The sequence below is a fragment of the Durio zibethinus genome, chromosome 21 (assembly GCF_047325235.1).
Source record: "Durio zibethinus cultivar Kanyao isolate XHJ-2024 chromosome 21, ASM4732523v1, whole genome shotgun sequence".
Lineage (NCBI taxonomy): Eukaryota > Viridiplantae > Streptophyta > Magnoliopsida > Malvales > Malvaceae > Durio > Durio zibethinus.
The window spans coordinates 10701127-10705001 of record NC_143182.1 but is presented as its reverse complement, the minus strand read 5'-3'; the positions used below and the strand labels follow the sequence as shown (position 1 = coordinate 10705001).

General features: G+C 27.5%; 1 pseudogene; it reads right to left on the bottom strand.

Annotated features, from left to right (window-relative positions):
• Positions 1-1225: 1225 nt before the first annotated feature.
• On the bottom strand, positions 1226-2345 carry LOC149512879 (uncharacterized; annotated as a pseudogene).
• Between the last annotated feature and the right edge of the window lie 1530 nt (positions 2346-3875).

Sequence of the window (3875 nt, the reverse complement as noted above, 5' to 3'; positions counted from 1 at the left end):
GGTGGTCTCATTATATTTAGGAATCCAATTTCAAATTTGCATTGTATCATCATACACAACATCTATTGGCTTGCATGCATTTATTTGTTATTGTTTGCACTCGTTTGCGTTTCTTTTTCTTTAATTGTTACTTGCTATCTGATAATACTATCGTTTACTTTTTCGCACAAAATATTTTTTTGTTAAAAAAATACTTACTTCAAAAAACTGAAATTTTAAAATAAAAAAAATAATATTTCGAAGGAAATAATCTTTGGTACTCTGCCTAGATGTTGGAGAGTTACTAACAATTATCTTCTTCAAAGAATGTTATTTTCATTTTCAAGGAATGTCGTGGTAAATATCAGTCAAAAGAGTTATTTTTAAAGTTCTGCATTGATGTTGAAGAATTGTAAGATAATTCTTTAACTTAAAGATTTCTTCAATATCCATTAAAAAAAAAACAATTTTAACAAAAATTTATTTTTTTTAAGTGAAGGGATTATTATTAAATTTTAAATTAAAACTATTTTATCCAACACTAAAAATAACGCATAATTAATTGGTACTAATTTATGAGCGTTGTGGAAGTATTAATCTTTCCCCACACATAATTGACTTCCGGATTCAACTTGATTTTTATAAATCGAAATTTATCTTTTTAATAAACTTTAAACCCACTTTTATAATTTTACTAAAAAAATAAATTTTTTGGTGATCAATCACATTTTAAAAAAGATTGATAATGACTCCTCTTATTTTTTTTCAATTTGAAAATTCTTTATATCCGACGATCCTAAAACCATTACGATATTCTATAATTTTAGGGGATATGATGTTTGATATTTTTTCAATTTTAAATAGGAAATATATTTGATCATTGTACAAATTTGAATGGAAAAGATGTAATTTTCTATTAGTATCTGTTATGAATTTTGTGGCGTATTGCATTTTCTACTTTACACAATCATTAACACAACAAAACAAATATGAAAAACCTTAAGGTTGTTGTGCAAAGCATGTGTCCTGAAAGAATCCTTCCCGTGGATAACTTTGTTACTTTCTCCTAAATATCTCAAAAATCATTTGTTGTAGAAACATAAAAAAGTACCCAAAAAATGCATGATTTAGTTTTTGTCAAGGATAATTATTTATTTTTATATAATTAATACCTTGTTTTATGATATTTTTATTTTATCATCCGAAACTTTAAAGACAACCATTTTAGTCATTTGCATATTTTCAATCAATAATGATTTTTTCTTTTACCGTTTACTTTTACATTTGTAGCAACCATTTTAAAGGACAGGTTGGAGAAGTAAAAACCAAATGGCAGTGCATAATAAGGTTGATCAATGGTTTTAACTATCTCAAGAAGTCGAAAGGCCACTACATGAGGCCAGCGACGAAAATAGTCAATTACTTCTTTCGCATCATAAGCTTCTGGGAGTCGCTTTGACCACTCTTTCGATTGGTAGTAGAAATAACTAACATAAGCTTCCAATGCTTTGAGATCAGCCATCATCAAATGCAAATCAGACAGTTTTATCAAAACAATCATATTCCATTATCAATAATTAAAATAGAATAAATTAAAACTAATTAATTTCATCTACCTATGCTTTCTAATTTCACCAAATATAAAAATCAAATAATGGAAATTTTTTCTTTTTCTTCGTTCATTCCTCTCTTGATTTTGTAAACCAAACATGAAAATTTGTAAGAAAGTTTTCTCTTCATTTTCCTTCTCTTTCTATTCATTTCTCTCACTCCAAACACCACCGAAGTTTAAATAAAATGTTCAACTGTTAATTATTTTCTAATTTCACCAATATGAAATTAAAAAATAAACAAAATCAAAAAGAATTTTCTCCTATCTTCCTTCATTTCTCTATTCATTTTCCTTCTCGTTAACTACATTTTCAACAGTTAATTAATTACTAATTTGAACCCCCCCCCCCCCCCTCCAAAAAAATAAAGGGTTTCAAAGGTAACATGGATAATAAGGTTGAGGCCATAACGGTGATTGCACAGGCGGCGAGAAGTGAGGATAATTTCGAAGCCAAATAATGTTGTCCAAAGTTGTCTTCGCTTGAGGAATCCGAAACATTTCGTTCGCCCACTCTGCTCCTTTTTACCTCCTTTCTTCAAGATCTTCAAGTCTTTTCGTACTACATTGTCGAAATGACTAAAATTACCCAAAACCATCTGCACTTCTCATTGTTGTTGTGGTTGCTGCAACTTCCCCGTTGCCTTTGCTTTCTCCTATATGTCATCGTTTTTACTCCTCTTTTGTTGTCCTTTAGTGCCATCACTGGAATCGCCACAGTCAACGACCTTTGTCCCTGCAAAGCGTTAGAAACCTTTCAGTCTCTAACTTACAACTAAAACCCCAAATCAAGGAATATTAAAAAACTCGTAAAATTTAAAAAAAAAAAAAAGATAAAAAATACATCCAGAAATACCATGAACCTGAAGTAGACCATCAACATTGATCTCAATAGATTCTTCTCTCTTTAACTCTATGTTGGCATTAATTCAAAGTTAGAAAAAAGTTTATCAAAAACCTAAAAAAGAGAAAAAATTCTAATACAGAACCTTCTACTTCTTTTTCTCCTTCTTCAAAACTAAAAGATAAAACACAAAAAAAATTTAATCCCGCAATTTATAGCAAAAAATGAAAAAAATAAAAACTTACCTGTCTAAAAGGTTCTCTTCTTCTTCCCCAATTTTTTTTTTTTTTCGTTCTTTCACTTTTCTCTTTTATCTTTGGCTTGTTTAGGGATGACAATAGATAGTAAATATACGAATATCCGTTATTATTCGATTCATTTATGTCGAATTTAGAGTAAACACGGATAATATTCCTTGTATATCCAATATTTGAATTTGTAACCGAATCTGTTATCTATTTACACATGAAATATATTTAAAAAAATTTCTATTTTTAAAAGGTTTTGGACCGTAAAAAATAACTTTTATTTATTATTAATTAAGAATACATTTGAATTTTAAATTAAATTCTTGTTTATTTTATATTTTGACAAAAAATTTAAATAAATAAATATTTTAACGGATTTAAATATTTAAATGGATAGTGCTTATTTAAAATAATTTGGATTTGGATAATGATATTAAGTTTAAATAGATTTGGATACGGATATCTAAAAAATGAAGGATATCCACTCATTCCTAGGCTAGTTGCTATATCTTCCTTTTTTTTTAATTTTTTATCCTCATTATTTATGTAGTCTCTATCCTTTTATTTTTTATTTTTAAATATTATAATTTTACTTTTAAAAACTCAGATCACATATGTTAACTTCATAATACTAAATAACAACTCAAATTAGCATGTAACATAACACATGTCAATTAACGATTTTTCATATGCCTATACAAAATCACTTGAGTTAACCAGACACTCAAATCCCACTTCAAAAACAAAAACAGAAAAAACCTTCTACAGCCAGAAAAAAATAATAAAAAACTAAATAGCACAAAAGAAAATCTAACCCAAAAATAAAAATGCCATATGTCAAGCTTAGAATCCTTTGAGGATCCTTTTAATCAAATGATCCTAAGATACAATAAAATTTATGTTTGGTTGTATTTGCATTATAGTGAAATCAAGTCATTAAACATGGGAATTCTTTTTACATAAGGTTTTTTTCCGATCAAAAATGCATAAGAGGCTGTTAACTATTTCAAGGCGAAAAATAATTGATATTAAAACTTGTATTTTGTTGTCGGTTGAAATGATCTCTATCTCTGCTGTTTATAGAAAATTTTTACAAGCGAGACATATCTCTTATATTGATGTTATTCAACCAATCAATTTACCTTTCAATTATATTTATCAATCCAACAACAGTGTGAATTAATAAAATATTAAA